Here is a 23,590-nt window from a genome sequence, read left to right on the forward strand (position 1 = left end):
TGGTCCAAAAGCAGTCTGAAGCATTACATACGTTTCTGTTGTATATTTTCCAAGTTTAAAACAGAATTTTATTGCATATAATTCTTCTAAAGTGTCCTCACGTCCAGATTACATTTTGTTAATTTACTAGCTATGACAATCAGGCTTTAGTAGGATGCATTCCAATTCCAGTTGTAGCTGTATATTTGAACCTGAAATCATAAAAATTAGTAAGCCATCTTTATAGCATGTATAGCAATTTTGAAGAGTCTATGACAATTTTGAATGCGTGTAAAAAAAAAAAAAATATATATTATAGAAACTTATTGAAAGCAACTCGTAGTTTCGAGGTGTAGGGTCGTATTTAAAGAAAGTTCAATTACGTATAGAATTTATCTATCGTTTATTTCTCTTTACGATCTTTAATTAGTCCCGCTCATATCTATTTGCTTCTATTTGGTCTGCTGTATTCTGTTGGCTGTAATAAGAACGGGCCCATTCATAGGAATCTTACCAGGTCCATCATGTTGGCTATTAAAGTATTTCTTGCCGATTATGATACCCAGATTTTTCCTGTACACTGCGCACACGTATTATTTCGAAGCACTTTTCCTTCGTGAAAATACTAGCAGGGAGATCCGACGTCGCCCGGGATTGAATGATTATAATAGGGCGCGTGTGAAAATATCAGCCAAAAATCCTTTGGCACCTGCTCTCTAAAATATTAGCAGCAGCAGCCGTTAAAGCACGTATGCAAATTAACAAGTGGTCGAAGAGAAGCAAAATGCGCGTCGGGCAAGATGGACGTGAGAAAGTCGAGGGCGAGAAGGCGTGGACTGACGCCGAGCTGTGGTGGTGGCGACAGAGACTTAAGAAAAGCACGTGTATACGAAGAGACTTTTTTTTTAAATAATGAAATGCGTTGTTTTAAACTCTCTGCCGCTTGCCTGTTTCCCACCTGACTACAACTTGGACGTCTTCAAGTCCAACATAAACAAACTCCTGACAAACCGCCCCCTTAAGTAAGACTCTATCAAAACCCCCAATACTAATGATTACTACAATACTATCTCATTGATTACTGTACACGCAATAACCCTTATCTCTGGGTGGACTTCGGGCCTTGATAAGTGGTGACCCCCATGTAAAAAAAAAAAAAAAAAAAGAACCAGGGTTGTTCGAGTTTAAAAAGAAATTTGTCGTATTCGCGAACGTTTTCGACCTCCATAAATCGTCTTCAGTGATGGAAAATAATAAAATAAAATAAGGTAGTGAATTGAATGAAAAGACGTTTAAAATGGTTTAAAATACTTAAAAGTGCTTAAGCATGCCATCCGTTTCGCATTTTAAAATATGGATTAACAAGGCTTCAATAATTATGAGGCGTACACCACAGTGTGAGACAGCTAAAATGGCAGTGGTTTTTATTAGTATGTCTCTAAATTCGGTTTTGGAGGTGTCGTGCGCTGTGAGGTGCTGATAAATGGAGCTCTTCATGAGATAGGTGGCATGTTAGTCGACGAGAGATGCTGGTTCGAGTCACACGCGCATATATATATATATATATATATATATATATATATATATTACTTTCACAGTCAACCCCCGACGCAGATCACAAGAGCCAAGAAAGCAAACAAACCGGACGTCCAAGACTCGAGTTTCGCCCTCATTTGGGCTCATCAGTTAGACACCTCCGGACACGGGATTTGAAACCCAAATCTCTTGCATGCTAGGCGAGCACTCTACCAACAGAGCAAACAGGCAACACATACAAGAATGTCTATTAACTTACAGATCCAGCAACTCGCGGCAAAGATCCGACAGTGGAAATGAACCTACCTCATAAGAACGATGTCACCACGACAAGCTAACCTAACGAGTAATCAATAGAATGTTCAGAAAATGTGAGAGAATATATAATTATTTCCACAGCCGAACCCCGCCGCAGATCACAAGAGCCAAGAAAACCAACAAATAGGAAGTCTAAGTCTCGAGTTTCACCCTCATTTAGGCTCACCAGTTAGACACATCGGTACCCGGATTTGAAACCCGAGCCTCTTGCATGCTAGGCGAGCACTTTATAACTAAATTCCTGTATTTAAAAAAAAGTCAAGTTGGTTTCTCAAGTCCAACACATGCCGAAGAATTCTTTCTTGTGGGACGTTAAAACGCCCCGCATAATTTTGCGCGCAACGGGCATGAACTTCAATAACCCGCGTGGACACTTACCACATCGAGCGTTTTCATACGGGAAAAGATAACAAAATATCAGGACCTAAGAAATGATCTGAAAATGACATGGTCTCTGAAAGAAATAAACATTATACCGGTTGAGATAGAGGCAACTGGCTTAATTAAAAAGAATCTTCATAAATACTTAGAAGCAATCCCTGGAAGACCAAGATGTAATGAAATACAAATAGCAGCCAGAAAGGGAATAACATCTATTCTTAAAAGAGCCCTCGGATATAAATTTAACTCGTAACGGAATCAAGTGTTAGCTCCAGGAGGGATTAACCCCTTGATCTCTTAAAATTTACTGAAGTGAAATAAAAGTTAAATCACGATATTACGAATTATTAAAATTTTAAAACATAAAATGAATATTTAATTAATACTTAATTAAAAAATATTGAAATTATTTAAATTTTTATTACGCAGAGCAAAATTTCACGGTTTTTAAAAATTTTAATTTATTTTTTTAATTTTAGGGTAAAACTGTCACATCACGATATTACAAATTACACACGACAAAGTTTCAGTTCTTATATTTTCTGTTAAAACAATAATACACCTTTTAAAAATTGTTTCTTTTTTCTGTTAAACAAATAGCCATAAATATGTAAAAATGTACATATTGTTCGTTTACTATATTTAATCAAGTGGTTACTTCCAATTTGTTCAATATTATTTTCTTAACAAAATAACATGATTTGACGATGTAAATACTCATGTGAGTCTTCTAGAGTTGTCGAACTTACTTTCGATTTTGCCGGGCTTAACTAGAAACAGATGTATCTGCAGTTTATGAACTGTGCCGAAATAATTAAGAAATCCATTACAAGAAGTGACCTCATCTTCGGAAAAGCAGATTAAAATTTTTCAATCATTTTCATATCTGAATGAAAGTAAGTTTAATTTTTACCTATGCTGTACAATTTAAAATTAATTTTTAATTGGAATAAAAATATGGTTCTCCTGCACTTATCGAACTGCGCTATTTTTTTTTTAAATAGTATTTTAATGTTTTTTCCCCGATATATTTTTAATTGTTAGGTGAAAGTACAGAATATGGTCAATGTTCACCTTTACGCCAACTGAATATGCCCCAACATTTTTCGATAAACCGACAACTTTTCTAAGTTTTCGGCTATGCTGAACACGAATATCGTAAGGAAAATTAGCGCAGACAAATAGTTTTCGAGATATAAATACTTGTATAATGTATCATAATTTCTAGTAGTTTGAATGGGCCGCCATCTTTGTTTCAATGAAATGGGTGAGTGAGCATGAGCAGACGATGTGTGTAGGTAAGTCTACGAGATGCAAACGTTTATTCAACGTCATTATTTTCGGAATAAACACCCCACCTCCCCAAGTTAAGAACGGCTTTCGGAATAGCATTGCGTTAACTACACAGATCGTCTGCTCGCTGCAGCGTGCACGTGCATACTCAAGATGCCATTTCATTGAAACAACAAAGATGGCGACCAAATAAAACTACTAGAAATCACGTAAGGTATTTATATTACGAAAACTACTTGTCTGCGCTAATTTTTCCTGATAAATTTGTTTCCAGCATACCCGAAAAACCTATGCAAGTCTACATTTTTTTTTATAAATTGTAGAGGCGTCTTTAGTTGGCGTAACGGTGAACGTTGACCCAGAATATTTACAAAATACCCGCCTCTCCCCCATGTTAAGAATGGCTTTCTAAATAACGTTATCTCGGTACGCTTCAATAAGTGCATAAGTACCAAAAGATAAATTGTTAAATTACTGTTTGTCTCTGATTATATACTAAGTTGTTGGTACTCTCAGACGAAATGGGGCCGTGCCATTTTTTTATATCTGGTAGCAATTTTGGGGTTTGTTTTACTGTACACATAGATTCGAAAAAGTTGTCAACAAACAAATATATAACAAATAAATGTTATCAAAGGCAAGATAAGTTACTTTTCTACCAAACTGGATATATTTTTCGTGTTTTTATTCAATGTAACATGTTTATTCAGCTCTAAACATATAGTGTTTACCGATGTATTGGAAAATTTAAGATGGCACCTCACTCCCTCTTTAACACTAAGTTTGGGAAAAGGTGTTATAAATAAAAAAAAAACTATACAAAATACGGTTAAAAACCCGCCGAATATATGTCAGCCTATGTCACGGTAACATTGATTGAGCGAATTTTAACAGTATTTTATCCGGTTTTTTATTTGTAACACCTTTTCCGAAACTTACCGTGTTAAAGAGAGTCAGACGCCATCTGGAATTTTCCAATACATCGGTAAACACTGTATGGTTTTCGAGCTGAATAAACATGTTACATTGAATAAAAACACGAAAAATATATCCAGTTTAGTTGAAAAGTAACTTATCTTGCCTTTGATAACATTTACATATTTGGTTTTTGACAATTTTTCGAATCTGTGTACAGTAATACAAACCCCAAACGGGCGTGCTTACATGTAAACTCTGAGAGGATGCGCGTTGAATCAAAGTAAACTAGAATTAAATGTTTCTTGAAATAATGTGTTCTATTAAGAAATTGTTTCTAATAAAATGTGAAGTGATTTCATTTCAGCCAGCAAAATAGTAAAGAACTATTATGCTGCTGATAGGTGTGAAAGTACCTTGCAAGCTTACTAAAATTGGAACAGCTAAAACAAAATGGCTGACCCATCACAAAACTAAAATCTAATACTGCAATATTTCTATTTCCATATTTTTAAACTCTGTTTTTTTTTTTTCGAAACTAAATCTCAGAGTAACACTAGGGGCCTCAAGTGATTGGATATTTTACAGGCTTATTTTTTATGGGTCTGGTGCTGGTTGAAATTGTAAAGGATCAAAACTGGGTCAAAATTAAAAAAAAATCGTTCAACATTTTGCCCATTCGTCTTAGTTCATTTTTAAGTTTTAATCGTTTTATATGCGTGTCACGTTGGTACGATGGTAACGTCAACAGCTTCGAATGCTGCAGCTTAAAGTTTAAATATAGAATTCAGATGTTAATTATTAAACCTAAAAGGACTGTAACGTTAATGAGAAATCTTTCTTCAAAGGCATCAGATTTTATGTTTTTCCTTAACCCATATACTGCTCATATTCAAGGCGACAAACCGAAATAAACTTCTGATTCGTTTTTTACTAGCGGCGGGGAGGGGGGACGCCTGACTTTGCCTGGTCATAAAATACGCTTAAATATGATATTTTAATTTTTCCAGATTGCGTATATTATTATAGTCATGATTTCAAAAGTAAAAAAAAAAAATGGAGTGTCATCAGCTAGAATCGAAATCAAAACTGTAGCATTCAAAACTGGTGACTTGACCACTGTCCCCACGTGACTCGCATATGAACTAATTAAAAATTAACTAAGCGTGAACTTACAAAATGCACAACGATTTTTTTTTTTCAATTTTGATCCCTTAAAAACTATTTTGGTAAATTTTCAGATTAGGTCCACCTCCACAATTTTCTTTTAAATGACTACTTTTAGAAGTTTTGGACTATGCTGAATACGAAAATCGCAATGAAATTTTGCAGAAATTAGTTATCGAGATATAAAATGTTATATTATGCATTGTATTCTTTGGCGGCCATCTTTTTTACGCGCGTGCAGTGTCAGTCATAGATGACTGTTTATGGCGCGCACGCGCGTAAAAAAGATAGCCGTCAAAGAATACAATGCATAATACAACTTTTTATATCTCGATAACTACTTATTTGTGCAAAATTTCAATGCGATTTTCGTATTCAGCATAGTCGAAAACTTATAAAAGTTGTCATTTTAAAAGAAAATTGTGGAGGTGGACCTACTCTAAAAAAATATCACTATTTTTACCGACTAAAGACCCATAAAAGAACGGTCCACAAAAACTCCAATCATTTGAGGCCTCTATCGCTGCTCTACGACTTTTAGTTTCGGAAGAGACAGTTTGAAAATATAGAGACAGTGAGTTTTATAAATTAGATGATTTAAAAAAAAACAACAACAAAAAACGCCAAAATTTCTTAGCTTCTATATTTCTTAACTTCTTTCCCACCCTATATACACATACTAGCAAGGCCCCTACCCCGGTGTTGCCTAGTCGTAAAATACGCATAAATTGATTAAATTAATACAGAAACTGAAATCTGTGTATGCGAGTATTATGGTATTCTAAACAGTTCACTTCTTGTAAGTTAAAAAAAAATGTCGAGCTGAGATCGAAACTAAAACATGAAGGCAGTGAGTCAAGTACGATAACTATTAGGCCAGCTTGACACGTTCTTTAAAAAGCGTTTTTCAACCTGCCTATTCTTAACATGTCACGTGTACGATTACCATATGTATATCCGTGAAACGGTTGCCAAACGGATAAAAATCCGATAACTAACACTAATTTTTTAATTTGGATCCATTAGCAGCTCTTTTTTCCGGATGAAAACAGATTAAAGTTTTCCAGGTGTCTGAATACCCTATATACCAAAATTCGTCTACGGATCAAAACTTCGTTGAGTGTGTAGGTTGAAGTATCTCCTAGACACGTATTCTCACTTATATATTACACAAACAGTTTCTAATGGAGTATATAAAAAAATAATTAAGTTTCACCATAATTTCATGTTACCTGAAACGAAGATAATCAGAAGGGACATTTTCTGCATTGTCACTGCCTTCCCATTTGCGAAACAGCAATTTCAGTTCCTTAGCTTGAACACAGCGACTTTAATTTTCAGGAAGGCTGAATATATTAACCACTAATCCTGTTTTTTAATTCGTACATTTATTTTACTCATGCGGGGGTTTCGTGGCAAACGGTCCGGTACTGGTTTTTAAGACGCTAGCGCACTAGTTGAATTGCGTACTGGCCTATTAAAATGCCTAATAAACTCCGTCGGCATACCTTCATATGATGTCTCGTGCAATTAGCAATAAGTTAACCTCCTCAGAAAATAACTCCTGCGAAGGTTTGAAAGCCATGACAAAATTTCAATTAACAGACGACAATAACCATGTAATTTGGTTGTCTTAAAGCCGAAATCTTCAAAAGAAATAGTTTCAAATCGTGAACGGTTTCGACTTTTTCTGGAAATGACTCTGGGTTCTGTGATACCCTAAACTGACTGCGTAAAAACTCATTTTGTGGGTACCTATTCCTTACATTATCATGTGGTACTTGCAGTGTAAGACTATCCAGAGAATTTCAGTTCCGAAAGAGTCTGTTTCCAGTATTGACGAAAGTTTCTTTTTAATGAATTTAATTAAACTGATTTGGATTGTTTACTGATAAGAAATGGAAGCTTTCGAATTGTAAACTACTTTAGCCATTTCCGGGACTGACACGGGATTCTGTGTTGGTATTAAAGCCTGACTCCGTAAGTACTAACTTTTGTGGACTCCTATGCATTATTCTCGAGTGGTCTCCGGGCCTTAGCAAGTGATGACTCCCAAGTAAAACCAAAAAAAGTGCTATTTTTTTTGTCTTATATAATACTAGCGTTGCTCGTGTGTTTGTAGTTGTGTGTTGAGCAAAAAATAATAATAAAATTTTTTTTTTAAATGTATGTGTGACGCGAAAGTGGAAAAGAAAGTGGAGGTGTGTGTCAGGGTGTTGGTTGAGCAAATAAAAAGGAAAATTGTGAGTGCAAAAAAGAAAAAAGTAGTAGTAGGCAGGCAGGTTCGAGCCCGTACCGCGAAGGAGGAAAAAGTGAGAAAAAAACAAACAAAAAAACATGACGCGTTAGCTATTGCGCCCATCAGAAGTGACGTAGGTTTAGATTAAGGCTAGACAATCGAAAAGAGGCTATGACTTTCGAAAATATCGGCGAAATAAAAGCGACCCCTCCCTGTAGAAAAGTGCCCAGTTGAGGGTGAAGGAATTAACGTTTTTGGCAAATTTTTCGATATTTGTCGTTCGAAGGGTCGTGCTTTAAAATGATACCAATCTCGTGAAAATTCGGCGCCTTTGTCGAAAGTTTTTGGGTGACATACAAACATACATGCATTTGAAAAGACAGGTGAAATTTATATCCTAGACATACGTATTGTTTTTTTTTTTGTATCGTCCAATTTATCGTCTAATTTTGCAATACATGAAATTTGTCGTCAAATCTCGGAACCTGATAAGTTAGATAATTGTTATCAAAGAGTTAAAACAAAGCTTAAGATAAAATATTATATTAAGATGAGACAACATAGGTTTTTTTTATCTATCTGAAAAAAAAATATAATATAAATTTTTTTGTGTATTGATATTCCTATTAAACCCCTTTTTTCTATTAATTTGAAAAAGAAAATACAATGTTCTTATATATGGGTCGTGGAATTGCATTCATCTGCAAAAGATCTAGTTAATTTGCATATCCTTTTAAACATTCCTTTTAATTAATTCCATATTTTCTTTTGTTTTCTTATATGGGATGAACATCTTTAGCTAACTATTACATGTAATTATATTCATGCAGATATTCTACATGATTTATATTTGCATAATATTTGCGTAAAACGCTTACAGTAAACACAACCCTCTCCCCCTTACTCTCACACACGCACACATATATATATTATATATATTGCCTACAAAACTCGTGTGTTTTTGGTCTAGACATGAAACTTCGATCATAGGGTATTCGAACCCATGCGAAACTTTATATTTGGTTTTTAGCTGGAGAAAATCGGTGCAAAAATAAAACAATGAAATTTGCCAGGGGAAAGTCGAACGACTGCATTACGAATATGCATGCGTAACGTAATAGCTATTGGTTCATAGTTTAATTTTTAGTCTTGCAGCAAACATGTCTTCATAGGTCAGGCATTAACATCAAAGGAAAAAGTAAATCGTAAGCTAAACGTTTTGGTTTCGATTCTCGGTGGTGGTGCATGAGTCTTATTTTTTTCTTTTTAAAGTATTACTATATATTGGGACCAATATAATCTATGTAATAAAGCGAAAATGTGTGTTTTGTGTGCATTTTTTTCTGTATGTCAGCCAAAGGCTTTTTTGGGGGTGATTCTAGGCTTGCTCGCTCATTATAACTTTTCATATGCTACCGAGATCATAATATCTAACTTCCGAAACGACGTCGTAAAAATCTTTTATTTCGACCACTTTTCTCTTACAAAATTCGCGCTGTGAATTCGTTTTTTCTGCTGCTGCTATGGTGTGACTCTTCCTAACGTCCCTGGCTTCGGGGCGTCATTGTATGTCGTCAGGCTATTAACCTCAAGGCTTTGGGTTCGAGCCTACCTCCTTTCCAAAACCTTTTTTGTTCGTTAGTTTCCATCTACCTCCTAATACACGCCTACAGTTTTAATATTGAAACAGGATTATTTATACCATTTTTTTTATTTTTATTTTTCAGATTTTTTTTAAAGAAGTTTTACGCCCCCCCCCTATCATGTTTGCGTTTTCGTTAGTTTTTGGTTTTCCGATTTTAAGAAATTTTAACATCGTTTGTTTGCATCACGTTCGTTTGTTTTCTTTTGTTTTTATTTACCCCCCCCCCCTTCAACATACACTCCTAAACACCCGGGAAACGCCGGGTACCCCCGCTAGTCTATAATATAAATCTCACCTGTCTGTTTAAATCTATTTATGTCTGCCTTAAACTTTCGACAGAGGCGACGGATTTTCACGAGATCGGTATCATTTTGAAGCTCGGTTCTTCGGATGACAAATATCGAAAAATTGGCCCCAAACATTAATTCATCCGCATTACTTTATTACCCGCATCGTTTCTCCTTGCCTCTTTTTCGCGCCTCTCCCATCTACTCGTTTCTCCTCTCCTTAAATAACGCCTCGCTCTCCACTGCCTTCGATTGTTCGCTCTTTGCCGCGTTTCATTTTTTTTTTTTTTAATTTTCTGGAAACTAGATAAATTACACCGCGTTATTCTCGATATCAACGGAGTACTGGTGCCACATTTCGTCTAGTGTTCTAGCCACTAGTCTTTTCCTCTGGGACAGAATACAAAAAATGAGGATAAAACTTGCGGAGAACGCTCTGTTTTACGGTTGTTTTAAAAATGGAACGAACATTTAAATTTCGTTCCTCTTTATTTTTTAAATTCCTCATGCGTCCAAAAAATCGAAAGTAATTGATAAAATAATAAAAATTAAGTTTAAAAAAAAATGGATAGCACGACCATCGATATGCGCACAAGTTGCAAATACAAGAATTTTATGCAATAGTAAAATTTTGGGAACAAGATTTAAGTAGAATGTTTCTTATTGAACATGGAATACTGCCCAAAACGGTCATATGTCCGAAGTGCCACATTCCGGAAGCTGTTCTTAACATTGGGAGGTTTAGGGTGTCTATTCCGAAAGCCGTTCTTACCATGGAGATGTTTGGGGGGGTCTATTCCAAAAGCTGTTCTTAAACCTATAAAAGTCGACATTTCCAATTGAAGATCGATAGATACCTAACGATCTTCGAGGCGAAGACGCTATTTAACAGTATTTATCGTTAAAAAAAAATCAACAGGAAATCTATATATAATGTAGATATATTAAAAAAAAGCATTCGTCATAAACCTTTGTCTTTTTGTACTTTCTTGCCGATAATTCCTAATATTTAAATACTTTACCTTTTTGTATTATTTACTTTGGTTTTATTTTTGAATCCTTTGAAATGAGACTTCATAATTGATGTATTTTTTTTTTTTTTTTTTGCATACTGTTTTCCTCCATCTTTATAGTTGTTTCATCATGTTTCGACCAAATCATCTTCTGGCCTGTTTTGGCTAGGATTAAAACGTCAGGTGATCAATGTTGGATTTTTTTTTCTTATAAATTTTAGTTTGTTCTTATCAGATCTGCCATTGTTTGGTCCGTAGCGAATGGGATTATGTATTTTGTTTTTATTTTTTTTTTTTTAATTTTCTTGATGAGGCTTCATAATTTGTGCATTTATTTTTTTTATTTTTAGGTTTTATTTTTTTTATTTTTAGGTTTTATTTTTTTTATTTTTTTAGGTTTTATTTTTTATTTTTTTAGGTTTTATTTTTTTTTTTAGGTTTTATTTTTTTTTTTAGGTTTTATTTTTTTTATTAGGTTATTTTTTTTATTTTTTTTAGGTTTTATTTTTTTTATTTTTTTTTAGGTTTTATTTTATTTTTTTTTTAAATTTTTTTTTTTATTTTTAGGTTTTATTATTTTTATTAGGTTTTATTTTTTTATTTTTAGGTTTTATTTTTTTTTTTTTTAGGTTTTATTTATTTTTTTTTTAGGTTTTATTTTTTATTTTTAGGTTTTATTTTTAGGTTTTATTTTTTTATTTTTATTTTTTTTATTTTTAGGTTTTATTTTTTATTTTTAGTTTTTATTTTTTTTTAGGTTTTATTAATTTTTTTTTTTAGGTTTTATTAATTTTTTTTTTTAGGTTTTATTAATTTTTTTTTTTAGGTTTTATTAATTTTTTTTTTAGGTTTTATTAATTTTTTTTTTTAGGTTTTATTAATTTTTTTTTTTAGGTTTTATTTTTTTTATTTTTAGGTTTTATTTTTTTTATTTTTAGGTTTTATTTTTTTTTTTAGGTTTTATTTTTTTTATTTTTAGGTTTTATTTTTTTTTATTTTTAGGTTTTATTTTTTTGCCGACTGTTACCCACACGCTATCACCAACATATCCTTAATTGTTTTATCACGTTTCAACCAAATCATCCTCTCGCCTTCTTCAGATGGTTACTGGAGATAGTTACAAGGCTTATGTCGCGGTTAACCATTTGAAAAAAGGTAAGAGAACCGTGATGAAACAACTATGAAGACAAGGATAACAGTTCGCAAAAACAAAAATATTTCATGGGTTACCTTTTTTCTTTTTTCGTTCAAAATATACTTTCTTTTTCAGAATCCACGATGAGTCTTTCGAATATTTCTCGAAACGTTGCTCAATTACTAGACTCGAACCACGCCATCGAAATCCTTAAAATCCTTGCGCGACATTCCCTCGAGCAGAGACGTTTTATCGTCGTCATCAAGCACAAGGATTCGTCGCTACTTTTCTTTGCAGTCAAACCTGGAAAGGCTTCGATTGTCGTATACTTTTTAGAAAACTGCGAGGCCGATCCAAACAGTTTTGGTTTTATTGACAGAGAAAAAGTGACTTGTCTTGCCGTTGCGACGTTCATCAATTCTCCGATTCTTGTCAAAATGCTCTTGTGTTATGGCGCCAATACCGAAATTATATTTTCATTGAAGGAAGAAACCGTTCTCTCTTATGCATGCTGAATGGGAAGGGTTAAAGTTGTAAAACACTTAATCGAACACGGGGTGAAGCTGAATCATCAGGACAACGAGGAAAACCTGCTTGATGGCTTCAATGCATCACTTAAACTTGCACAAGTTCCTCGTATCGGCAGGCGCAGATGTAAATCTGACGGACAAGGATGGAATGACGTGCTTGCTTTTAGCGCTAAAATCTAATAGGAATTGAGTGCTCGCCTTTTTGCTTGACCACGGATCTACACAGGTCGGACTAAGCTTGCATTCGGTCAACGATGGCTTGTATTATGCAATACAGCTTTGCTCTGATCTTGTTATTCAACAATTAATAACGAAGGGCTCTTATACGAGCGAAGAGGTCGATAGGATTTACGAGTTGAAATGCTGTCACTACCAAGTCACTGGTTTTTCAGAAACACGCGCGAACTTTGGCAGAAAGCGTTAGAACTTCGTGGTAAACCAGGAGAAACTCCGATGTTTGAAGTTCGACATAATTAAGGGAAGTTACAGGAAGTTATTTACCTTTTTAAGGCAGACGACATTCCAGCATTGCGCTTTATAGAAGCGACGAGAGGATTCTCTTTGGATACGATGTTTATATGCATCCTGGCAACCTATAATGTCGAAGACGTTGAGAGTTATATAAATTTATGCAAGTTTTTCTTCAAGGAAGTGCAGTCTGTCAAAAATGCATATTTTTTCCAAAGGCTGTTTTATGGTGTCTGGTTAGTGGAGCATTTCTACAGATCGTATAACAATATAAAAAAATCGCATGCACTAAAAATGTTTAATCTGCTTGTAAACTATAACGAAGAGATTTACACCCGGTTACATCGGATGACTAAGCAGAAACGAAGCAGCTATGGTTTTTATGTAGACAACGCAATGCCTATGGTCATTAAATGTTTCTATGCAATAAACTTGAAGTTTCCGGACGGTATAAATTGGCTCTTTAACTCGATAAAGCGTTTAATAAAATTGGATCTTGGTGGTTTAAGCCCGAAAAGTCTTCTCCAGAAGTGTGCAATTACTCGTAAACGCTTGCTTGAACGTTTCTTTCTCTCATGCAATGCTGACTTCAATAACTCCGACAGACTTGGGAAAACTATACTCCATGATTTGATCGAAACTGTAGACGTATCGCTGAATCTGATCAGTGTAATAATCGATCACGGTTTCGATTTCCGCGCGGTTAAATATGATGAATACTGTCCCCTTTGTAGATTAAAAAGAATGGATCTCTTACGAACCCATGTGAAATACATGTCGCTGCAGTGTCTGGTTGTTAAAGCCTTTTTGTGAACACAAAATGACGTCATTTAACGAAGTTCCCCGTCATTTAATGTCGATCGTTAAGTCGCACCTCTATAATTTAAAAAAACATATCAGTCCTCCCGTCCTGCTAGCGTAATCCTAAGGGGTGTTATCGTTTTCTGAAACATATTTTTTCTGTGAGCGCTTTCGGTCTGGATGTATCTGAAAAATGTACAAACAACCCCTGATACTGCAGTCCTTTCTACAACCAAACTCATACATACGAGTATTTTATCATTTTATAGTTTTTTTTCCTATTACATTTTTAAACTTTTTATTTTTTATTTGCAATCGTTTATTTAATCGACTCATTTTGAGTTGAAGCTCATTATTATATGCAGGGTGTTTGTAAAATCATTGGTATAACTTCACGATTATGTTCTACTGGACTTTCTCGTCTGTTGTTTTATTGTATGGGGAAAAAATAAAATAAAATAAACATCGTCATGAAACAGTTGTTAACGATGTGTATATTCTTTATTATAAATTCCAGCTTTGCATAAATTACGCTTAAATATATTTTAATTTGACCAGATCTTGTGTATATTATTTGTGATTTCAAAAATAAAAAAAAAAACATGTATTTGGATGCTATCATCTAGAATCGAAAGCGGAACTGTAGCATTCAAAGCTGGTGACATTACCACTGTACCAACGGGACACGCATATAAACTGATTACAAATTAAAATAAACTAAGACGAATGTACGCAATGTTTAACTATTAAATTTTGGCTCATTTTTGACCCATTAAAAACATTTTTAACCGACTAAAACCCGTAAAAAATCCAATCATTTGGGGTCCCTCTGCAACTTTTAGTTTCGGAGGAGATGGAGTTTGAAATTATGGAGACGGATAAACAGACACAGACATATAGCCGTTTATATATTAGATTTTGAAATATATATATATATATATATATATATATATATATATGAGAAAACGTAGTTTACTTGAAGCGTTGCTGGTAAATAAATATGGAAAAGTATAAGAAGGCTATAGCAATGTAGGGAACCGGCTGTTAAATGTTATGTATGGACAAACGAAAGAGTCTTATAGGGCTTTTTTATATTGTATTTTTACATTTATATTTTTATTTTTATTCAATTTTCACCCCCAAAACAAGGCATAGTGCCACTTTGAAGTAGGGGGCTACTATTGGGGACATAAGTTGCAGGGGTATTATGAAGAGAGAGGAGTGGCAAGATAATCCAGATCAACCACAAGTACAAAACCGTTAAATATACTGTGTTAGGCAAGTGGGATGGTAGAATTCGTTGATATTTCGAGAATATAATCTCTTTTTCAGAATAAAGGGAGTAAAAGAAATATAAAATAACTTAAAAATGGGTAGTAAACTTATTTTACTGTTTTGTATTTGGGATTAATATAGAAAATAAAGATATAATAAACAAGCTCCACAAGACCCTTTTTCATTTGTCCATACATCACATTTTAACACCCGGTTCCCTGTATTGCTATAGGCTTATGCGCATAAGCCTGAAGAGTCCTAGAGTGGATGAAACGCGGAATATTCAGTGTAGCTTTATCGCCATATATATTTTATAACTTACTATATATATATATATATATATATATATATATATATATATATATTGTTTTGTTTTTGGTGTTGCAGAACATGATTATCTTTTTTGCAAACAAATAAAAAAAGAAAACTGTCATGTACGTTGCATTTGAGTCAGGAAGTCAGTATCGTCGGACAGCCTGATCTGTTAACGCTAGTTACACAAAAAGAGGAGAGCATACGAATTGTTTAAGTTTACTCAAGATCGATGTCAATAATTCGAATGCAGAGATTACAAGCATCATTTTAATAAACACTTCAAGTAAAAGTACTATTAAAACCTTATTCCAAAAAAACTTAGAGAAACAATCTGTGTCGTATCAACCTCCGTCTAGGGGACGGAAAATAGCTCGGAATGCGAACATTATTTCCCGTCTTCCTTTCAGATGTTGACTGTAATCGTAAACGTTCAACACAAATCGCGGTTTCTTACACTTCACTCCAACGCATTTTTAACTAAAGATTTGAAAAGTTCAATTAACGCAATCGGTGCAACCAACTGACACCCACTCATTTGCATTAACGCTATTACTTTAAAGGACTGGCAGGGAGACTCGACGTTGCCCGGGATTGAATGATGATCAACGTCTCACCCACCCATATTTTTGTTATCGAAATCGGTGAAATCGCCCAATTTTCAATCAAACCGATTGATTTCCTGCTCTGAGGAGCTATCACGGGGCACTTGAAGGAAACTTCACATACCCCCCCCCCGCCGCAGTGATGCAGTTCACAATAGATTTTAGCCTATATTAAACGGTAGAGAACCTACTGTTCATTTTTATATGCTTTTGTTATATAGATATAATGGCTCGATTTAAAGTTTAAAATGCAAAAGTCACGTATCATGCTTAAATTGTGCTGTAAACAAAAACATTTCGAACGCGCCTCTGTCATATCAAAGAACCTATTGATTTTTTTTATGCCTGGATTTATTGCTTTTTCTGTGATGGTTTGAATTTTACTTTAAAATGAGCAAGGTCGATAGCCATTAGTCACGTGCTCTCGGGTAATGAATGAATGCGTGAATGTAGGATTGACATGAAATTCTTAAAAATAAACTAAAATGACCGAAAATTGGCTGAAATGACTTAAATAAAAACTAAATGACTTAAAATGACTTTAATGAACTTAAGGATGAATTGAATAACCTTAAGAATGCCTTTAATGCTTAAAAATAACTGGAATACTTCAAAAACAACTTGAATGATCTGGAGAATGATTTGAATGGCTTTGAGACTGACTGGTTGTAAAGTGGGTGATCATTTTACATTAAATTAATACAGAAAAGTGATCCCCCAGTTTATATCACAATAAGTACAGCTTGTAGTAAGAACAGATACTACACTTTGAGATATTAAATCTTTTATTCATGTTAAAAAATACAGTAAAATTAACGGTGAACAAAAAACTTAGGCACATGGCCAACTCAAAAGGGGGGATTTTGGGGGTCGTTGGTCATCCTTGTCACTCCAGAACTAAACAAAGTCAAAAGTTTCTCCCAGCTAGTATCTTCTTTCACCATAATACCGCATTCACCCTTTCATATTGTAGGACGTCCTAGTAACTCCCAATTTTTAAAACATTTTTTATTGACGAGTAAAGACAAAAAAGATAACAATAAAATGGTACAATAATTCATTTGTGTCGAGGGCGGGGGAAGAAAAAATAAAAAGGTGATTAGTAGGACCCTCCCAACCCCGTCTAGTTGATAGACTGCCCGTTCCACTAGGTTTGTAAAAGGAACCTCGCTTCTGCGGGTCAGTCTCTAGGTGGGGATGCCCTCTAGATGGGGGTGAATGGAGAAAAGAAAATTTTTGTGGGTAAGGGATGGAGGTTAGTTTGTATTTCTTTTTCTCCAAGATGGGTAAAATTTAGAGGAAGGGGTGAAAACAAAAATTGCAGGTAAGAGGGGATGGGGATCTTGGAGGCTTCCTAATCGGGGAGGGATGGAACACACACTCAGCTAGCTGAGAGACTACTTGTTTTATTTAACTTTACAGAACTGCGCGTTCCACACCTAGGCGGGGAACACGTATTCAAATTTGGCTCCTCTTCGTACACACAGACTTGCCACATGTATCCATCTTCTGTCAAATGCCGCGCGATGCAGCCTTCTTCTATCACATCTGATCTTCACCCGTAGTTGGTGTTTAAAGAACGCGATCAGATCTTGATCAGAAAAAGACAACACCCCCCCGGCAACCTTGCAGACGCGACGTCCAAATCACCATTCTCGCCATGGCCAGGATCGTAACGTAGACCATTTGTCTTTCCCGGTCCCACGGCGGCCTCACGTTGTCCACAACATTGGATACAGTAATTGGGCGAGGATGCTCAGGATCGATGCGAGCCGTCACCCCACTGACATACGACCAGTACTGGCGGAGTTCGCGGCAATCGAAGAAAGCGTGATCCGTAGTTTCCACGGCCGTTGTCCCACAACGGGGACAATCAGGCGACTCCAGAAACCCAGAACTGCATTGTATGTTGTTGAGTAGAAGTGCATTTCGGGCCAATCGCCAGGTCAGAGAGAACTCCGAATTGTTCAGATGACTCGAACCTGGCGCCCAGCTCCACGCGGAGCGGATCTCACTCTGCTGCCACCCCAAACGCGCGCATAGCGGGTCGTCAGCGGCCCCCTTCACTAGATCCCTGTGGAGTTCCCTACGGGTAGCAGTCACAAGGTCACTGGACCTTGGTAGTCGTTTTAGCGAGGCTCGGCACTCTTTCATGTAGGCAGATTCTCCCCTCGGCCTGCGACGGCTCTCGATGGAAGGGTCGAGAACGAGGTCGGGGAAGGCGGCAGTAACCACGGGGTGCCACGGTTGGTCATCCTGCATATAGTGGCTCAGGAAGGCCAGCCTCTCAGCATCTCGATGACACTTCAAGTCCGGCATTCCCAAGCCTCCCTCACACGGACGTTGAATACAGACCTGTCTGCTCACCCAGTGTCTTCCTCTGTCCCAAAGGAGCGAGGACAAGAGTTCGACAAGAGCTTTTAGGTGTTGTGCAGGCAGGGGAAGTACGGCCAGTCGGTAAAGGATGAGAGGAAAGACGTAAGTGGCGCACGCCTCAGCTCTACCCTTTAAGGAAAGTTTCCTAGGAAGCCACGAATTGACTGCAGCCTCCACCTTTGACCGTACCTCCAACCAATTCTTGTCAAGCTGGAGACCCGGTCCGAACCACACGCCGAGGATCCGGACCGGGCCATCTGTCTAGCTGAAGGGCGCAGGGAGGTTTGCGTTGCCACTCCATGCGCCCAACCGCAGTCCTACCGACTTGTTGCGGTTTATCTTGGCCCCTGTAATTCTTTCGTACTGTGTGAGTGCCTCCGACACGACCTCAATGTCTCTGAAGCCCGACACGAAGATCGTGACATCATCGGCGAACGCGGATACCTTGGCAGCTGAGCCGCCAGGCAGAGCCATTCCGCGCAGGGCCGAATTTGCCTCCCCATGTCTCAGCTTGCGGAGAAGAGGCTCCAAAGCCAGGACATAAAGCAGGGGCGACAGCGGACAACCCTGACGAACCGACCGAGAGATAACAAAGGGTTTCGAGCGCTTTCCGTTCACTTGCACGACAGCCATGGGCTGTCGATACATTATGGAGATCCACTTGCAAAAGTCCGGTTTAAAACCGGCGGCCTCTAAGACAGATGCCAGGAAACGATGGTCGACCCTATCGAAAGCTTTGGACTGATCTAAGTTTATCAGCGCGGCTTCCGTGTCATCATCTATTCCCCCCTCTAGGATCATGCGGATCAGGTGCAAGTTGTTCTGAATCGATCTCCCCTTCACAGCGTAGTTCTGTTCCGGTTCAACCAACTCGTCGATAACAACCTGCAGCCGATTCGACAGGACCTTGGCCAAAATCTTCAACTCTGTGTTTAGCAGAGTTATGGGCCTGTAGTCGTCTAACTCTTCCCCTCCATGCCCGTCACCTTTCTTCAGCAATGTGATCACTCCCTTGGTCACCTGCCCTGGGATGGATCCCTGAGCAAACCAATGGTTGAACATATCCGTCAGAAGAGGCAGAAACATGGGCGACAGCCTCAAGTACAGTTCGTATGGCAGACCATCAAGTCCTGGCGATCTGTCACAGCTGACCTGCTTCAGCGCAGTAAAGACCTCCTGCTCCGTCACCCGGCCCTCGCAACTAGCCGCTCTAGCCACCTCGAGGCGGGGAGAGTCGGCCAAATAGTCGCTAAACTCAAAGACCGGAAGATCGGGCTGCTGCGTAAAACGCTCCTCGAAATGTTCTCGAAACCCCTCGCAGATCTCCCGAGTCGATTCCAGGGTGCGTCCATTCGGATGTTTGATTTTTGCAATGTATTTGTCCGAGCCACGCCTAGAAACCTCACGGCGCACGTCTGCATCAGAATTGACTGCTTCGTTGCCTATCTTTCTAAGCCTAGCTCTAACTACTTGGCCTTCGTAACGCTCGCTAGTCTCGCGTAGAAGGTCCTGCTTAGCTAGTTCCTGACTAACCCTATCACCCTCCCCCGTAGCCTGGGCTAGTTTCTGCTCTAGCTGCTTCTTCGTCTTGGCCTTATCTAGTGCGAGGCGCTGGGCATACTTGACGGAGAAGCTTCTGATCTTGGCTTTGAGACCTAACCACCACTTACTCCCGGTAACCGCCCCCACTAGTGCCTTTTTAATCAATTCTCTTAACTGATCTTGGAAGTCTTGTATCTCCAGAAGGGAGGTGTTTAACTTCCAGTACCCCGCTAACTTAGGCCTATTTCCTAGCTTCAGCCGGGCCATAACTAATTTATGGTCCGTCTGGCCTAGCCAAGTGAACGTGGGACAAGATAAGAAGTCTACTTCGCCTCTCCTAACTAACATCCTGTCCAAATAAGTATTGGGATAGGAGGAAACACTATTGGTCCATGTCCACATCTCCCGCCCTGGATACTCGAACCGAAACCTGTCGACCAGACCGCATCTAGCCATCAGATCAGCCAGGCTGGACTCGCACCTCTCCGATCCTCTAGCTCCGCCTCCTACCTTATCTATGTCGGGGTCTAAGATGGAATTCCAATCCCCCATTAGCACTACCCGCTTCCGACAATCTACAAACGCGTCAAGCTGACTGAAGAATGAGACCCTCTCACGAGCGGTGCTGGGCGCATGAACCGCAATCACCCGAAACACAGAATCTTTTACGGACACATCGGCCACAACCAGCCTACCCACCGCATCTCTATGGACAACGTCGACCGTCGCCGACAGGGTACGTTTAACCAGCACGGAAACTCCCTTCCCCCGCGGGCTGCCATATGCTGAGAAAACCTCAAAGTCTCGGGCCAGCACCTGACAGTCCACAGAGGAAACGAAATGCGTCTCCTGAATCGCAGCCACATCCACTCCCAGGGACAAGAGGTCGTGCCGGAGGCGAGCCGCCCGGCCCGGTGATCTCAAGCCCCTCGCATTCAAACTAGCCAAATTCAAAGCCATGGTACCTACCTTAGGGTGTGTCACACTCAGCTCCGAAGTCAGCTGGGGAGAGGACGCCGACGTTATGTGCCATGCTCAAGGTGGTCAGGTTTTTCATATCCTGACCTTCTCTCGCAATGCCGCCGACGTCCAAAGGATAAATTAATTTTATGGCCCTGTAGAGTGATGGATGGACCAACACGGGGACCCTTCCCTTGCATTGTTTTGACAGTTCATCAAGAGAAGGGTCATTTTTTTTCACCAGTTCAATTCCCGGAAACGCCCCTTCAGCGGCCTGCAGCCTTGTCCACAAGTTGGTCTTGCAGGCCTCTGGAGTTCTGACAAAGGTTATTAGGAGTGGGGCGTCCGGGAAATTTGAGGGGATATTTACATCTTTCCCCTCTATCTGTTTGTAATCGAGCAGAGGTTTTAAGTTTTTCCTCTGCCGATGGGAAATGTCTGTGGCCACAGATAGAGGGTCTACATTACATAGTTCCTCAGGGGCAAGGACCTTTGGTCTGCAAGAGGCAGAGGAGTCTCTCCTCTCCCTCGGTTCATTCTTTTCATTTTCTTTTTGGGGTAGTGGCTCAGTTTGCCTTGGTGTGGGGACGGGTGTTTGTGTGGTGCCTGGTGTTGGTGTTGGTGTTGTCTGGTGTTGGTGCGGTGTTTGGTGTTGGTGCGGTGTCTGGTGTTGGTGTGGTGTCTCGTGTTGGTGCGGTGTCTGGTGTTGGTGCGGTGTCTGGTGTTGATGCAGTGTGTGGTTTGGGGGTGGAAGTGGATTTTGTTGTTAGGGGTGGTGTATGTTCACAGGGAGTGGGGGCCACCTTTTCTTCCTCTTTTCTTCTTTTGTTTTTCTTTTTCATTCTTTCGAATGAACCGGGGAGAGGTGAGGTTGAGTTCCTCTCCCTCTCACTTGCGGATTCATCCTCAGAGGAGCAGTCTTTTCTCCGCTTGATCCCCGTCTCGATTGGTGTGGGGACCATTGGTTGTGTCTGCTCCTCTATTTGCTGCTGCAGCTGTTTTTGTTGTTGCTGCTCTCGCTGGTGTCGTTGCTGCTGCTGCTTCTGCTGCGCTTGCTGATTTTGCTGCTGCAGTAGTTGTTGCTGCAGTTGTTTCCGCGGCATTGGCTGCGGTGGCTGTTGTTGTTGCTGCATTTGCAGAGGCTCCTGCCTCGATTTTTGGGCTGGTGGTGGGACGGTGGCAGAAGGGATTATGTGTTTCCGCTTTTGTCTCACTACCGTGCTCCATTCTTCCCCCTTGGCCTCCTGGGTGGTTTGGGTTTTCCTTGGAGCTGGGGTTGGTGCTGCAGTTGCAGGGGTTGTTGCCGCCTGTTTTGGTGCGGGCGTTGTCTCAGGGGTTGTGACCGCCTTTTGGGTTGTTGGATTAGGGGTTACCCTTTGGGGGCAACTCCTAGCCATGTGGCCCTGCTTTTGGCAGAACCAACAGTGTGGACGACGGCCCTCCACCACTACCGTTATGCTGGCGTCTTTGTATGTCAGCAGCGGTGGTATTGCTTGAAAACCTTCCCTCTTCAGCCTCATTGCTATTGTGTAGCAGCCCAGGTGAGTCCCAGTTTTTGACCGTACTGGGGTCACCTGTTCTACCTCACCGTACTGGCTGAAGAGGCATCCTAATACTTCCGCAGGTATTTGGGTTGGCACATTAAATACCTGCACCCGAGTCCTTCTCTTGCCCTGGTATTCAGGTGTTAGTTTGACTCTCCCATACTTTATTTCTTGGTGGGAGAGTCTCTCCGCATCATCCTTGGTGGGTAGGAGGATGTCCTACACAGCGAAGCTCCTCTGGTACAGGTATAGTACTGGGATGTTAAGTTTGTGGAGAAGCCCCGCCATGTCTTCCTTCTTCATTCCTAGGAGGCGGTTTTCCGGTATATCGGAAATGGCAAAAGACAGGACTCTGCCCTCAATCGCCTCCCAGGCACCCGGTATGGGTTTTATATCTGCCCCCTCTATGTATTGTCTGTACTTTGTCAGGTACAGGTCTCTATACTCTTGAGGGGACAGTTGTTTTTCTACGGTCTTCCCCCACGCAGACCCTCTTGTTGGTGTTGGTATGGGGTCTTTAGTGGGGTTAGATCGTTTTTGGTCTTTTATGGAGGTCGCCCCTGCCTGTTTATTGGCGACGCTTCCTGCCTCCCCAGATGTCTTGGTCAGTCCTTTTGTGGGAATGTCACCTTTTTGGGCGGCGGCTCCCTTTTTAGTGTCTTTTTCGGGAGCAGCTTCCCGTTTTGGGGAGTCGGCCTCTTGGGGAGCATGATCCTTTTTGTTTACTTTGAGGCCATCTGCCTCTTCCTCGTTTGTGAGGTCCAGGCGGTATGCCCCCTCATTTTCTTGATCTGCTTCCCTTTTGGGAGAGCAGCCCTCCTGGGGAGCGCTGTCCCCTTTATTGTCCTTTTGGTCCGGCACCTCCTCCTTTTTGTGGTTGGAGTGAGATGCTACGACCGATTTTGGTTTTGCTCCCCTTTGGGGGGAGTCGCCCTCGGGGGAAGTCGCCCTCGGGGGGAGCTGTTGTTAAATTTTCCCCATCCTGGGGAGCGTCCAATGGTGTAATACCCGGGCGGTACGCCCCATCAGCAGTTGTTTTTTCTCCTGTTGGGGATTCGTCCTCTTGGGGAGCAGTAGCCCCCTGGCTGGGGGTATCCATATTGGTGGGCCCCTGGCTGAGGGTATCCATATTGGTGGCCCCCGGGCTGGGGGTGTCCGTTTTGGGTCCCTCTTTTAAAAAATTCACCGAAAAAAGTGACGTGGAATCAGCGTCCAAAGTGGGGAGCCGACTTTGGCGCCAAAAAGAGGTGGCGCCAAAAGGCGGCAGAA

Source organism: Euprymna scolopes, chromosome 24 (genome assembly GCF_053919585.1).
Source record: "Euprymna scolopes isolate OS-2025 chromosome 24, ASM5391958v1, whole genome shotgun sequence".
Lineage (NCBI taxonomy): Eukaryota > Metazoa > Mollusca > Cephalopoda > Sepiida > Sepiolidae > Euprymna > Euprymna scolopes.